Source organism: Neofelis nebulosa, chromosome 6, assembly GCF_028018385.1.
Source record: "Neofelis nebulosa isolate mNeoNeb1 chromosome 6, mNeoNeb1.pri, whole genome shotgun sequence".
Taxonomy (NCBI): Eukaryota; Metazoa; Chordata; class Mammalia; order Carnivora; family Felidae; genus Neofelis; species Neofelis nebulosa.
Window position 1 is genome coordinate 100,500,380 of NC_080787.1, and position 16,465 is coordinate 100,516,844.

The 16,465-nt window shown below is 38.8% G+C and overlaps 1 protein-coding gene across 2 annotated transcripts in view; it reads left to right on the forward strand.

Moving 5' to 3' along the window:
• SOBP (sine oculis binding protein homolog) overlaps positions 1-16,465 on the forward strand; it is a 165,224-nt gene that overhangs the window by 17,088 nt on the left and 131,671 nt on the right. The gene's annotated exons all lie outside the window — the stretch shown is intronic.

Sequence of the window (16,465 nt, forward strand, 5' to 3'; positions counted from 1 at the left end):
TTTAGTAGTAAAAGTGTCCTTTCAAATTGAGGTCTCAGATATGTCCTTGAAATCCATTTATCTGTCAAAATCACTTGAAATTGTGTTTGCTAATTACTAACATAATTTGTGTATCATATAGAATTTACCTTTTTAATGCCCCTAGTCTCCTTTGGTTGGTTGTTTTCTGATGCAGAGGGGCCCAGATGTATCTCCCAAGGGCCAAAAACATACTTTGCATAGGCTACTGGAAAGGAGAGGGGTAACTAATTTTGTAAATGTAGGGTTCATATTCGAATGTGTGTCCAGTGGCTTCAGTGAGAGGTGATGATAAAGAGTATCATTAAGGCAGTGTGTCTAAGTGGAAAGAACCCTGGCTTCAGATTTAGACAGATTGGGCTCAAGTCTAGGCTTTGTCACTTACCAGCTCTGTGAACATGCACACATTAAATGAGTTCTCCTCTCCTCAGTTTCTCCATCTGTAAAATGGGGATCACAGGTTCATCCTATGGTATTATTGTGGCCATGAGATGAGAAAATATATGTAAAGCACCTAGCATAGTACCTGCCACACGAAAGCCATTCAGTAAACACCATGCCTCTTTTTTTTCAGTCCTTAGTCTGCCCTAGAATTATCATGCATATAATTTGTGCATAAAAAGGTGTGCATCCAAATGCAAATTCCCCTCTAAGATTTATTTGAGCAAAGCAAACAGCTTTAGAAATTAGCATAGCTGAGGCTAACATGAGTTTGGCATGCCAAAAAACCTGCCCTGGAGTTTCCTGCTGAGCCAGCCACGTGGAATTCAAGCACACAGCTCCCATTTAACTCTAATTCCACATCAGATCAGGAAATAAATATGCAAAAGGATACAGGCCAAAAATTGAGCCTTGGAAGTCTTAGACATAGGAACTTGGAGGAATTAGAAGCCAGAGTAACCGAACACCAGTGGTTTTATGCTGTCTTCATGCAAGTCCAAAGCACTCATCTGTTGAAAACAAAATGTAGGGGAGGACGTGTTTAATTTTCTGTATCTGCTCTAAACCTTGACTCTGTGCTTCTCTTGGGTTCTATATGACAAGACAGAGAATACAGAAAGGATCTCTGCTTTCAAGGGGTTTTCTCCATTAATCCCTACACAGAAACACTTACAGGAGAGATGAATTTTGATTTAGTCATATTATATAGTACAGGGGTCCACAAACTTTTCCTGTAAAGGGCCAGATAGTATTTTAAGCTTTGGGCTATGCTGTCTCACAGCTGTATCACAGCTACTGAACTCTGCTGTTGTAGCAGGAAAGCAGCCACAGATAATATATAAACAAATGGCTGTGTTTATGTTCTAATAAAACTTCATTTACAAAAAAGACAGCAGGGAGGGTTTGGCCCCAGGACAACAGGTTGCTGATTTTTGCACTAGGGTAAGATTGGCAAAAGCCTCATGATAATAGGAGGGTGAATAGAGTTTCTAAGAGTGAGGCCATGAGCTTTGCCAACGTCTTTTGTGTAATATGAGGGACAGCAACATGGACAGGAAGAGAGTGGGGTTTTCAGGGTATGTGGTGAGCTTTGGCAGATTGTAGTACTCTAATAATATTTGTTGAAAACTGAATGAACTGAACTGATATTTAAATACCTATTGCACATACATAAGACAGTACAGGCCACTTTGTTGTTCACTGAGAGAATGTTAGTATCTTGGCTGGATTAGTCCCAACCTGTCCGAAATTGACCATAGCTTTACTGACAGTGATGTGAGTCATTATCCATGGATAAGTTATCCATGATTATCACAGATTATCACAAAACTTCCATCTAATGAATCATTTCAGTTTCTCCTTTTGTTAAAAATTTTTACCAGAATTGTTACACAGGTAACTGAGTTGAGGCACATTTCCTGTCAATTTTATAGCTGTATCTAGGTTAACATAGTATTCCTAAGGGAAAGCAATAAATGGCATAATGGCCAGAAGTAAAAGGTCCCTCTATGATCAACCCTGGAATAATTTATTTTTTTTAACATTTATTTATTTTTAAGAGAGAGAGAGAGAGAGAGAGAGAGAGAGAGAGAGAGAGAGAAGAGAGAGAGATCTGAAGCAAGCTCCAGGCTCTGAGCTGTCAGCACAGAACCCAACACAGGGCTCAAACTCATGAACTGTGAGATCATGACCTGAGCTGAAGTCAGATGCTTAACCGACTGAGCCACCCAGGCGCCCCAAGCCCCTAAATAATTTAAAATTGACTGTATCATGCAACTGTGCACCTTTTGGGGTAGGGAAGACGAGGATCATGTGTATGTTTTGGATTTCTGGAAGGAAAATACTGGTTAGCATTCAAATTATTCCTGTTCTACTATAAACTGGCTATGTGAAAATGCCAATAATAATAATACCTTATGTTTGGGTGAAATAAATCCCTTATAGTTTATGAAGCTCATTCACATTCATTATTTTATTTAATCTGATCTTTACAATGACCCCAGGAAATAGCACGCTAGATATGGTTACATAAGGAACTGAAGGTCAGATAGGTTAAATGGCTTGCTCAAGATCAGGAGACTTCTAAATTCTTGAGCCAAGACTGGTAGCAATGTCTTCTGACTCCTGATTCAATATTCTTTTCAATACAAAGTTGCCTTTTCAGCATATTGTACAAAACTTCCTTAGACTGTATCAGAATAAGAGTACTTCTTACTCTGCTACTTCAGATACCTCAGTGACAGGGGATACAACATGTTCCTGTAAAAGGTCATTTTTTAAAGTCCACATCTTTTGGGAGACTTGATGAGTTTCTCTGAACCTGAGAATCTGTGATTCTGTGAGCTGGGTTGACCTAGTAGGAGTAAAACCCCAGTGTGGTTTTAAAGTGCTTGCCATCACGGGGCAAGTTGCTTCCCCTCCGAGGTACCAGAGGGCTCCATCTGGTCGGGCACCAGTTCCAGAGTGTGTTTCATGTGCTTGGGCGGGCTCACCACTGGATCCCATCCATGTTTGGCAGCCGGTGGGCCCAGTGGAATACTTGTGATTGGGAACATGGTGATACCACACTTGCTTGGATTTCCACCCTCCTTTTGCACAGCTGTGGACAGAAGTGTGGGTGTAGCTTATTTCTGGCCCTGGGGAATTGCTTTTTTGTGCCTGCTCCCCTTTTCTTCAGAGAAGAGTAGCTCCCCATGCTTTGGTGATTACCGCAAGCATTGTTCCTGCTTTGGCCACACATGTTTGTGCACAATTTTGTCTGATTTCCAAGGCTAAGCTGCCCTTCCCCCATTAGAGACAGAATTTGGCCCCTGGTGTAGGGTTTGTGACATCACAGTCGTTACTATGGTAATAGACTTGTTATAAACACAGGATAATAGCCCTGATTTTGCTTTTTTTTTTTCCTCCAAGCAGTGAAAGGAGCCACCATGATCCTTAAATAAGACTAGCAGACTTTTCCGCAGACTAGGAAGTGGACAGAATAAGGCTTTGCTATACACAACTGCCATTTAAAAAAAACCTGTTAAAAGAATAAGGAAATAATAGAAAGTACTGACCAACTTTTTCTTTTTATGCAAACATTCCTGTATCCTTTTAGTTTGAATGAATATGAAAGCCTCCTTCTTTGCTAATTTTAAAAATCACAGCATGAACACAGTCTGAAGTGGCAGAATATATATCAGCAGGAGTTTTGAAAGATAACTCAGGTTAATTATATTGTAACCTTGCTGTAATTCTTCTCATATTAGAGATTTTTAATATGGGTTCAACCCTTCAGGACTTCATTCAAAGAGGGTTGTGCCGGTAAAGGACTTAACAGCACGGATTGCAAAGGCTGTGCTGGAGTGAGTCCCCATCAAAATATGTATACCTGCCCTGCACCCCCATTAGTTTGACTACTGAAGTGCAGCTGTTCAAATGGATTTTAAATACAGATTTTTTATAAAGACTTTATATTGCTCTTTACTGCTTTTCAAACGTAATAGCACTCCGTTCCACTGACCAGACATCGGTCCTCTGCATTGGGTGGATAGGCTTGGTTCCCCCTACCCTTGTCTACCTCTGGTCAAAGTAAGGACTTGAAGGTCCTTGACCTGAAGGTCAAGTTGGGACTTGAACCAGGATTTTTATCTCCTAGTCTCAGACATGACATTTTGCTCCTAAGAATTAAAAAAAAAAATCAATGCAACTATTGGCGTAATTGTTTTTGTTCATGAGGAAAAGATGAAATGCAGCAACTTTTCCTAGTGAAAGTCTCACTGAGCCCTGCTGCAGAAAACACTGTGTATCTAGGAAATGACATTTTAAATCTGAGTCTTTTGACAGGCTTTCCCAGAGGCTTACAACTTGCCTAGTACAAGTCCAGAATCCCTCTAAATCCCTGAATACTTTAAAATGAAATTAAATGTAAAAAGAGGAGGAAATATATTTCTGCATGTGTATGGCAGTCTTGAATAAAATGTCTTTTACCTCAGATGGTAAGTGGCCTTATTCTTATTCCCCACTACTCATGTGAGAAGTGAAAGATAGGGTCTATCCACACAGCATCCACAGGTTTATGTGGAGGGAAATGAGATCAAGCTCCTAAGAGCTCGATTCCCTGTGTGCAGCAGCATCTTGACTTTCTTTGAAAACAATGACCATTTCCTGTCTTCCAGGATGGTTTGCTTTCAGTGAGCTTTCCAAATTTGTGTTCAGTCATAGTCATGGAAATATGATATATTTTTTCAGGCAAATCTTAAAATTCTTAAGGGGTTATAAGAACTGGGCTCTAAGGAACCATTAGTTTAGCTGAGAATATGGAAACATTCACGTGATCTGCTAAGCCCTGTGTATATAGCTGAGCAACCCACAGTTAATAAGCATGTTACTTTTTGGCTCTTCTAATTCGTACATGGAGTTGTACTTGCAGGGAAGTTGGAATCAGAATGTGGTTTGCATTATGATCATTATTTATTTTATCTGTTATTCAATATTCTTGGGGCTTGCATGTGAATGATGTATTCCAAATAGCCATTGAGAAAACAGGATTCAGTCAAAATTGCTCTGCCATTTATTTATTTGTCCAATTTTTAAAATATAATTATTAAATAAAATTACCTACAGTTAATGGGATTTGGGTGATTTACTATTTACGTGCCAGATACATTTCTCAAAAAGAAAAGATATTCACTGAACCCTTAGATTTGGAGAATTTTCCAAATGACTTAGAACAAGGACAGGAGGAATTATGGTGAATAGCAAGAATAGGAATAGTTAATAACCGTAATGGTATAATCTCATCTTGGCTAGTATTTTTTGAGCACTTCCTACAGGCCAGGCATTGTGCTAATAGATTATTATCTCATTTAATTTTCAGAACAACTCTGTGTGGATGCTATTATTAACCTTGTTTTACAGATGAGGAAACTGAGACCCAGAGCAACTTGCCTGAGGTCACACAGGTAATAAGTGGCAGAACTGACATTTGAACTTAGGCATGATGTCTCCTTAACCCATATTCATAGCCACTGGACTATCCAAAAAAAAAAATATGTCAGTCTTTCAGTCAATTACATGTTTATTGAATGTTCTTCACATTGTGCCAGATAATACCAATATATGTATCATCACCCCTGATCACCAGGAACTTACAGTGAACTTGGTACATAATCAAAACATCATTCCAAAGAAAAAAAAAAAAAAACCAAACAAACAAACCACAAAAAAACAAACAAAAAAAACCCCAAAAAGCAAAAAACATCATTCCACTTTGACTTTGGAAGGTATTTTAACAGCATTTTCAGGGTGCATGGTACAGTAGAAGGACAGTTAAAGTGGAGTAGCAGAAAGGGTATAGGGAGATAATCAGGTACTGTTATAGTCACACAGTTGAGGAGAAATGGCATCTAAAACATAATGTATGCTAGAAGATAGCCATTTGAAATTCAAGGTGATTAACAGAAGACACAACATGAAGTCTAAAAATGTTACCTATTATCATTTGGGTCCTGTTTTATCTTTCCTTATAAAATTGAGGGTTCTTGAAAAGGTGGAAATCAAATTTCAGTATGTTCAATCATTCTTTTCTTTTTTTGTAGTAACCATCTGTCACTGTATAAAATTATTACAGTATTATTGACTATATTTCCAGTGCTGTACTTTTCGTCTCCACAACTTAACTTATTTTATAACTGGAACTTTGTATCTATAAATCCCCTTCACCTATTTCCCATCCCCTGCTCCCCTCCCTTCTGGCAACCACCAGTTTGTTCTCTGTATTTATGAGTCTGTTTCTTTTGTTGTTGTTTGTTCATTTTTTTAAGACTCCTCATGTAAGTGAAATCATTTGGTATCTATCGTTCTCTTCTGTCTGACTTATTTCACTTAACACAATATCCTCATGTTGTCACAAATAGCAAGATTTCATTCATTTTTATGACTGAGTAATATTCCAGTATGTATGTTTGAGCACTCTTAATGCCAAATCAAATATGTGGTTTGAATGGTAGCACGATGTGGTGGAAGGACTACCAGAGCAAGAATCGAGAGACCTGGGTTGTTAATGCCAGCTCTGCTATTTATTGGCTCTGTAATCTTAGATAAGTCACTTTGCCTTTCTGTGCCTCAGTTTCCTTGTCTTAAAGATGCTGTAGTTAGCGTAGGTAATTGTATCTTGTCTATATTTATAAAATCTTGATTTTGTGACTTGTATAGTGAATTGCCCTCCTGATTTTGTGATTTGAGAGGGTCTGTTTTAATAGGCCATAACGTGTATTTGTTAGTTGATTGAACATATTTAAAGAAAATGCACCTATATATGTAATTATGGCAGCCAAAAGTCTGATGGAAAATGTATGCTGTTTACGACAACTATCAGTGATTGTTAATTTTTTACTCTGGAAGAGTGACTTGAAATAGTAGATTTAAATTTTAGAAAAACCGCTAGAAAAAAATGTGAAATGTGAGTAAACAAAAAGACTGTATCACCCATATGTCATTACACCTAATAATTTTGATGTTACACATAAGTAATTATCAATGGAAAAATTCCCAGAATTTCTGCGAAAGAGAAGCCACATTATGTCCAATTTAATTTATCAAAAAAAGCATCATAAGGAGAAATAGAAAACTTGAGTAGTCCTACATCCATTGATGAAATTAAATAATTAAATCCTTTCTACAAAGAACATTCCAGACACAGAGAGCTTCAGTGGTAGAATCTAACAAAAATTTGAGGAAAAAATAAAATCAAAATTAGAGAAACTCTCCCAGAGAATAGGAAAAAAAAAAAAAAAAGAAACACTTTCACTCATTTTATGATCCAAACCTGACTTTGATCCCATGACATGACAGGCCATTAGAAGTAAAGAAAATGACAATTTAATGTAATTGAGTTACATTAAAATGGAAAATTTCTGTTCATCATGAACACCGATTCAATCCTCAAAAAAATCATGGGAAACCAAATCCAGTGATGTATGCAAAAAGATAATACATCATGACTAATTTGGATTTTTTTTCTAGGAATGCAAGATTGATTTAAGTTTAAAATATCAGTCAAGAGGCACCTGGGTAGCTCAGTCAGTTAAGCATCTGATTTTTGATTTTGGCTCAGGTCGTGATCTTGTGGTTCGTGAGATCAAGCCCTGAGTTGGGCTCTATGCTGATGGTGCAGAGCCTGCTTGGGTTTCTCTCCCTCTCTGCTCCTCCCCTGCCCACGCTCTCTCTCCCTCTCAAAATAAATAAATAAACATTAAAAAATAATCGTTTAATGTAATTAATCACCTTAACAGAATAAAATAAAACCTCATATGATATTCTCAATAGATGCAGAAACATAATGTGATAAAATTTAACACAATTAATAACTTTTGGTAAGGTAGGAACCGAATGGAACATCCTTAATATGACAAAAAGTATCCACAAGAAAACCTACAGCAAAAATCATATTTAATTTTTTTTAATGTTTATTTATCTTTGAGGGGGTGGGGAGAGAGAGAGACAGAGCGTGAACAGGGGACAGGCAGAGAGAGAGGGAGACACAGAATCTGAAGCAGGCTTCAGGCTTCGAGCTGTCAACCCCATGTGGGGCTTGAACTCAAGAATGGTGAGATCATGACCTGAGCTGAAGTCAGATGCTTAACTGACTGAGCCACCCAGGCACCCACAAAAATTGTATTTAATGGTGAAATATTGCAGGCTTTCCTCTTGCAATCAAGAATAAGATACAGATGACCACTATCACCACTTCTATTTAATTTTATACTAGAATTCATAGACAATGTAATCTGGCAAGAAAAAGAAACAAAAATATAAGGTTTTAAAGGAAGAAATGGCATTTTGTTTATAACAGTGTATAAACCATCAATGTATTGGTAAACTTCTCCATCAATGTGTTAATTTGTAATTAACAAATACATTTATCAAGGTCTCTAAACATTGTCAATAACCCCAAATCCCTTATATCTCTATATACCAGCCAGAATATATTAAAAAACAAAATTTTAAATACCATTTAAAATAGCATCAAACCGTCAAATACCCAGGTGAAAAAACCTAACAAAATGTATGCAAAATTGTTATATCGGGAACTACAAATATTGCAGAGAAACAAAAGAAGGCCTAAATCAATAGAGGGATATCCCATGTTTATGGACTGGAGACTAAATAGTCTAAAAAGGCAGATTTTTCCTAAATTGGTGTATGTATTCAATTTAGATAACAATCCTGGCATAAAATTTTATGGAAATTATAAAGCTGCTTCTTATATTTACATGGAGATGGAAAGGGGCAAGAATAGCCAGGATAATCTTGGAAAAAAAAAGAAGAAGAAAAAGGAAGACTTATACTAGCAGATCTCAACAATTATTAGAAGGCTAGAATAATTAATTGATTGATTGATTAATTAATTTTATTACTATTAGTGTTAATTGTACTGTTGTTATTCTTCTTTTGACCAAACTTCTGATTAGTCTTTGGGAATCGTTTGATCTATATTTGAGGCACAAAAGAGAAAAGAGCACTTTGTTTTTCTCATGTCAATTTCTTTTGGTTTAATTTTTTTAAAAAATCTTTTCTTGCGATTATGAAACACGTTGCCTTTTGGAAAAGTGCATAAAATATAAATGTATTCTTTGACAAATAGTGATCCTTTCCACTCACAACTTCTTCCCTGTAAGAGGTAACCACTTTTATGGTAACCATTGCCTTATTTTCTTCTATAGTTTTAATACCTAAGTACACTCCCTGTCCCCCAAGCAATATAGTTTATTATGGCCTATTTTTGGACTTCAGACAAATGAAATTATGGAAGCCAGCTTCCAAAATGGCCCTAATGATCTTGGTCTCCAGGTAGTTCTTTCCTACATTGAATCAGGGCTGGTTTGTGTGACTGACTTCTGAGGCTGTCATAAAAGGTAATTGCAGTTTTTGCCTAGTTCTCTCAGATTATTCACTCCTGAGGGAGCATGAGGAAACTCAAGCAGCCCTGTGAAAGAGCTCATGCAGACAGGAATGGGGGCCTCCCACCAGCAGCCAGCACCAACTTGCCAGCCTAGTGGTTGAGCCACCATAGAAGTGGGTCCCCCAGCCCAACTCAAGCCTTCTAATGACTGCAGCCCCAAGAGCCATTTGGCTGTAACCTCATGAGCAACTCTGAGCCAGAATTTCTCTAAACTACTCCCAAATACCTGACTCACAGAAACCGTGAACAATAATAAATGATTTCTGTTGCATTAAAAGAAAGACAATGAGATAATGATAAAAGGATATACAAATAAATCATTACAGTGGAATTCAGAAACAAATATAAACAGATTTTGGATTTATGACAAATATATTCATCAGCTTGTGTTACTATAACCACATACCATGGCCCGGGTGGCTTAATCAACCAAAATTTATTTTCTCACAATTCTAGAGAATGCAAGTCCAAGATCAGCGTCATCAGGCTTAGTATCTGATAAGAACTCTCTGTGGGTTTCAGATGGTCACCTTTTCTCTGATGTGGAAGAGAGAGATAGAAATATCTCTGTTGTCTCTTCTCAGAAGGTCACTAGTCCCATTAGATCAGGACCCTACCCTCATGACCTCATCGAACCCTAATTAACTCTCAAAAGCCCAGTCTCCAGATAACATCACATTAGGAGTTAGGGCTTCAACATGAATTTTGGAAAGACAAACATTCAGTGCATAACAACAAAGATAACAATGTAGCACAGTGAGGAAAGGATAGTCTTGTCAATAAATGTGCTTATGGAAAAAACAGTATGTTGATTATTTACTTCACACCATTCACAAAAGTAAGTTCTAGATGGATTGTTGATCTAAATGTGACCAAAAAATAGAGCTTATAGAGCATGTAAAAGAACACCTAGGAGAACATATTTATTATCTTGGGTAGGCTGGTATTTCTTAAACTATACACTAAAAGCATTAACCGTAAAGAAAAAGACTGCTTAAATAGATTCTATTAAAGATAAGAATTTCTGTTGATTAAAAGACATCTTTAAAAGAATGAATGAAAAATTACTGAGTGGGAGATGATGTTTGTAATGCATGTCCCACAAAAGACTCATAGTCATAAATATAAAGAACCCCTATAAATAAAAAAGAAAACTGCCTAATAGAAAAATGGGCAAAAAATATAAACCAACTTCACCAAAGAAAATAACCTAGTGATCTATAAACACATGAAAAGTTGTTCAACCTCATTAGTCATTAGGGAAATAAAATTTAAAATCATAGTGAAACACCAGCACATAAACATTACAATGGCTAAAATGAAAAAGTCTGACAATACCAAGTGTTGAGGAGGATGTGAAGCAACTGGAACTCTCAAGCATTGCTGGTGAGAGTGTAAGTCAGTATAACCGCTCTTGAAAGCTGATTGCCAATATCAACTAATGCTGAGCATATATATATCCTATTATCCAATAATTTCATCCTAGATATATTCTCAGCACAGATGTGTGTATACATGAGACAAAGACATATAGAAGAACCTTCATAGAAGCATTTAATCATAAACTTAAAACTAGAAACAATCCAAATGTTCATCAACAGTAGTTAACATGGTTTCCTAGGAGTTCCTTGGATGGGCTTAGGTGGGTGAGTGTGGGTCTTAGAGTTGAATGTGAAATTGTATGTATATCACATACATGCATAATGATGGAAAAAGATCCTTGTCTCAAAAAATAATGAGTCCTTGACTTAGAGACTTAGGTTTTTAAAAAAAATTGCTTATTTTCATTCCTTTTGATTTAAGCAACTAAGCCTTAGAATGCAATTTTAACATTTTCCCTCTATATCTAGTCTGTTTATGGGTTTCTCAAATCAACTATTTAAAAATCTCATCATTCTTTATTATTAAGGAATTATCATCTATTTACATGAAGTATATCATGGTGAGGCCCAAAAGTTAAATCACAGGCATAAGACGTAAATATCTCTCATAGTGGTCTACTTGAGAGCTGCTTTTGATATGATGTATAGAGAAATGAAGGGGTACTGGGTGAGTGACAAAATTACGATATTCAACAGTCTGCACCAGTAGTTCTAATCAGGTGTAACTTTGCCTTCCAGGGGACACTGGCAATATTGGGATATTCTGGTTGTCACATCTGGGAGAGGGCATATAGGGAGTAGAGGCCAGGCATGCTGCTAAACATCCTACAACGCATGGGACAGCCCCACAACAAGGAATTATCTGGCTGAAAATGTCAATAGTGCCATGGTTGAGAAAGCAGGCTCTACAGGGATGACAGCCATGTATATGGGACCTCTCCAGATCCTCTTGGCCCCACTTCTTAATCCAGTGATTGCTGTGGTACTTTGACAGCTTAGGCCTGTACATTCTGGAAGGGCCTTGGCTCACACTTACGGCATATGTCTGTAGCTTCTGGCTGTAGGGCTTCTCTGATATGGCAGTGTGGGCATCATGTAAATCCTTTCAGTCTCATTCACACATGTGCAAACCCGAAATGTAGGGGAATTAACACACTGGGTCAATGGGGCATGAGAGTTGATGAATAAATTCTTCCTTCTTTTGTCCCCTGAGAGAATAGCTATGAAAAGTATGTCACAAACTCCAAAGAATGTTCTTTATGATTGAATACCACTTTCCCTTAGTGGTGGCCAATTTAGTAACACATCATTATACTGGCTCTTCTTCCTCCCCACGTTCTTTCTCTGTGTCCTTCATTCCTCCTTTCTGGAACCACATGTCGAATAAATCAGCTGCATGCAAATCTTTGTCTCAGAGTTTTCTGGGAAACTCAGGATAAAATATCATGTACGTGGAGGTCCACAGTGAAAGATCAGACATTAATGGAAAAGAATATGAAAAGTTAAAATTTTATGGACATTAATGTTTGTTCCTTTAAAGTGAAGCATAAATATATAATAAAGGAGTAAAAAGAGGGTACCAGATTTATGGTGGTGCAAATATTGGAGAACTCAGAAAGGGCTACTTCTAAAATTATCCCATCAGTCAAAGAATTTTCTAAGGCTCTTGTGGTAAGGGCAGGGGACAACAGTGGCAGCCATATGGAAGGATAAAAAGGGAAGAAATTAAGTCAGGACTCCAAGAAATAAAGGAAAGGAAAAAGAATATCCTCTGGCTGTACTCCTTTAAATGAACCTTGTTATTTTGAAAGATTTAGACTCCTAGAATTTTAGTTAGAAGGGAACTCAGAGATGATCTTGTTAAATTCCCGTTTATAGGTGAGAAAATTAGGCTGGAGAGGCTAAATGACCTTCTCAAAGCCACCGAGTTGCATTAATGGCAGAACGAGGGCCAGAACTCACTTCTGAAGTGGGGATACCCTCTAAACATGGGTTCTAAGTCATGCACCCCTATGATTCCTGACACTGACTGGAACTAGGGGTGTGACCTAGTTAGGATTCCAGAAAACCCTGCCCCTAGGTCACCAAGGAGCCAAGATGCTAACAGGAAACAGGAGGAAATATCATCTATATTTTCTCTTGCTTGTAGAGGGTGGTTGTGTTTTTGGGATTAGCCTAGACCCAACTGAACTGTTTGCTCTTAATTATTTGAAAGTATAAATAAAGTTTGGTTAAGAGAGAAGTGATGGTGAAGTTGGTAATTCTTGTTATTCTAGGGACATTCCCAATGCTGACTTCTCAAAGTTTCTGTTAAATTGAGAAGACTTAGTTCATGGACTTGGCCAAGGCGAGCGGAAATAATGATCACATTCCATTCTGGGGCTTTTCACTGGTGTTTCCCACTAAAGCAACTTTGTTCTGTGTGATTACCAAAGATGGTATCCTTGGCTTTCCCCCCTCACCTGACCCCCCCCCCCAACCCTGGGCATCCAACCACCCAGGGTGCACCTGGTAAGGATTCAACTTTTTCTGCTCCTTAGGCTGAGGTCCAAAGTCAGACATTTCATTCTAGTGAACCAGACATTGTCCCTGTCTTAATTGGCTCTTAGTCTGCTGAAGGAAAGAGACATTAAAAAGAAATCTCAATCAAGTCTGGTGATGATCAAGTCCAGAGTGCTGTGGAATCTCACCAGGTTTGAGGTCAAGAAAGCCCCCTCCCTAGGATGATGTTTAAGATTAGATATGAAGGGGAAATAGGACTGAATCAGTCAAGGATTTTGAGGTTGTGGGTGAGGAAGCAGCACATGGAAAGACTCAGAGTAGAGAGAGAACCTCAAGAAAAGTAAAACATGCCAGAGCCCAGAGAGTGGACAAACTGCTGAGGCTGGCCTGGTCATTGAGGTCATGCTGAAGAGTTCAAGCTTGTTCTTGAGGGAAGTGGATGCCAGTGAAGGGTTTTGAGCAGGTTAGAGCAGTGATAAGATTTGTGTTTCACAAAATTTTCCCACATCCAGAGCAGAGGGAATGAACTAGACAGAAGTGAGACAGAAGGCCTCCTGCAGAATGGGCAAGAGGCGTTGGTGGCTTCACTGGAATGGACAGCCGTAAACTCCATGAGGATGGGCACCTACAACAGTGCCTGGTACATAATTAAACTTGGTAAATATTTATTGAATGAATGAATGCATGCATGAATGAATTGAACAAATGTAGGCATAATGTAAAAATGTTTAGGAGGACTTGGTGAATAATCAGAATGTGGGGGGTGGGAAGGAGGGAAGAAGCAGGGAAAATGCCATATTTCTGCTAGCAAGTAACTGCATGGATGGTAGAGGCAGGAATTGAGATGGGAAACACAGGAAGGGCAGATAATGCAGAGGGGTGTGTATGCAGCTTTGGACATGACAGGTTTAGATGCTGGGAGGCAGTTGGAAATGACATCTCATGAGAGGTAGCTGTGTTGATTTGGAAACCTTCACCTATGGGTGGTAACTGAAGTCACAGGAGTACATAGCTGATCAGCCCAAAGGGAGCATGTAGAGAGAAGAGAAGACTCTGAAAGATTTCTGGTTGGTGTGGCCCTCCTCCACGTTTCCTATAGCTGGGCTGTTTTGGCATGTGATGTCTCATCACATTCCTGAGTAGGGATTGTCATGGGATCCCTTTAGAGCGTCCCTCAACCATTGGTTACTCTCATTCAAGAAATCTCAATGAATATTTCAAGATGGGAAGGTGAAGAGAAAAGTAAATTATTGTTGACAATGTTCCAGCAGCTTCACCTCGGTTCTTTGACCTCCCAGTCTCTAACACATTGATTCACCTCCCCTAAGATGGTAGTCCCATCCCGGTATGCTGTCCCAAATGCTGAGAGGTGGGACTTGGCCTGCTAGTCAGTCATATTGGGGCTGCTTATCCTCCTCTCCTTTGGGGCTGCTTATATCCCTCTCTGTGGTTACCACAAACACCTGGCTCCTGTGACTTTTGTGTGGTGATAGAGCCATGGGAGCAGGCTTGGCTTTTTCATGATCCTTGTCTATTGCACCTTGACATTTTACACTGGGAGCAGCCATGGGAAGCTTCGTGAGGACTGGGATCATATCTTTTCTTGTTCGCCAGTGTATTTCCAGCTTCTAGTATAGTGCCTGGCACAAAGTTGAGCAAATAAATGAATCTTTTGTCTACAATTAAAGTTTCCCCTCTAGGGAGATTTGTCAACCACTGTGGCGCCCATTAAGTGTAATTAATGGGACAGGCAGATTTCAGAAGAGGAAATGAGCCCTTCAGATAAATAGTAGGTGATGGCAATACTTTTCTTGCTCTGATGTCCTATGTAAGGCAGCTTGACCCTTTAGTCCTAACATGCTGCTATTTGTATTTCTTGGGAGAGGATACCCCTCTATGCAGGGCAGAGGCTTGGAATTTCTTTTCCATCAGTGATGGATTTGCTGGTGCACACTTTTTGACCTTACTCCCTATTCACATACATTTGTTGGCTAGATTCTAGGGCTCAGTGACTGGACTTCAGCCATGTAGGAGAGAGGTCCAGTGGAGAGAAAACCCATGATTGCAACATCATTGTCCCAGGGCCTCTGGATTGGTCACAGGGTCATATCCCAAGGCTCAAGAATAGGGGACAAGATTTTACTTGAGCTTCTTGTGCATGGCAACCACCTGGTAAACATGAATTCGGTATGTTAAGAGCGGTATTACTCTCCCATTGCCTTATTACTCATTTCTGCTATTGTCTCTATAGGACCTTACAGGAAAAGGGTTACCTTCTCTATATTGAATACATGTAGCACACACCACAGGACTTTGTGGCCATGGATATCTTTGTTCAGTCTGGTGGTGTTTCTTGGAGATTAGTTTTTTGAAGACTAGTAAGCATTGATCAGCACACCTAGTACTGGCCACATGGCTGCAGGCCTTGTCTTTCTGCCCAGTGCAGACAAAGTTCCTGGCAGTGGAGGACCCAATTCTGGGTGAAAGAGGAGAAACTTGCCTGATAATTGATGACCCACATGTAAGTGCTCGTGCTTCAGTGCTGATATAGGGCAGTAGAACGACACATCCCAGGGAGACTTCCTTAGAAGTCCAGGTTTGTGGATTCTCTGTGTGTGGTCAAATTGGTGAAATATAGCACATTCCATCTCCCTCTTTAAGATTCCTAGTTATACACTGGCGGTACCAAAAAGTCTTAGGTAAAGGGTCTATTATTTAACTTTGTTTAGTCCAGTGTTTTCATACATATTTGACTATGGAAGTCTTTTTAAAAATAACACCCATTTAAGTATCTCCTGGGAATAATACTCAGTGGAATGTGCTTTGGGAAATGTCACATGGAGGTTTTCTTTACTCTTGAGTTCATCTGTCTACCTTTCTTATTCCACTTTCTTAGGGTGAGTATGTAGGGAAGACAGACTCTCCACAGTGAGTACTGAGATATGGAAGTGAGGTTGTCCATGAGACTTACAAGGAGTTCCTTCACTGGCAAATCAGGGAAATTATGGGGAGATATTCAAGTTAATGTCAAGGAGCTGTAGACAGACATGCTTAGTAGTGTCTTGTTAAAGAATCCAAGTTTAGTATGGCATTCAAGAGAGAATTACTATTTTGTGACTTTATGGGATCTCTCATTTTTTTTTTCTTTCTTTGAATGTTGGGAAAATAAGTGAGCAAG